The sequence below is a fragment of the Tupaia chinensis genome, unplaced genomic scaffold (genome assembly GCF_000334495.1).
Source record: "Tupaia chinensis unplaced genomic scaffold, TupChi_1.0 Scaffold149178_1, whole genome shotgun sequence".
In the NCBI taxonomy this organism is placed as follows: Eukaryota; Metazoa; Chordata; class Mammalia; order Scandentia; family Tupaiidae; genus Tupaia; species Tupaia belangeri.
This window is the reverse complement of record NW_006209026.1, coordinates 275,593-276,052: the sequence shown is the minus strand read 5'-3', so window position 1 is coordinate 276,052 and position 460 is coordinate 275,593.

Below are 460 nucleotides of genomic sequence, written 5' to 3'. Positions count from 1 at the left end.
ATCACCCCCCAGGGGGGATGGTCACACCGCAATCCCTTCTCCTCCATTCTCCTCTCAGGATCTTGAGTATGCATGCACACGCGCCCGGCGTGAGTTTTAAGCCACCGGGTCCGGGACGCGAACCACGGTCGACTACATGGGAGTCCATAGATATAGCCATTACACTAACTGCTGGTCCCCATAATTTATATATTTTTTTGTACCTCTCTTTACTCTTTGAATATATTTCATTAAGATGTACCCTTGAGGACCAGCAGGTGGTATAGTGGTTAAGGCACTGGATTCCCACATAGCCAACCACGATTTAAGTCAAACCAGTGGCTTGAGAATCACTCTGGGTGTGTGTGTGTATGTGTGCATCCCTAAAATCCCTAAAGACTAGAAGAGAAGGGATTGTGGTGTGGTCATCCCTCCAGGAGGTATTTCTCACTTTCTGTGTCTCTGGGGAGCACATATACCT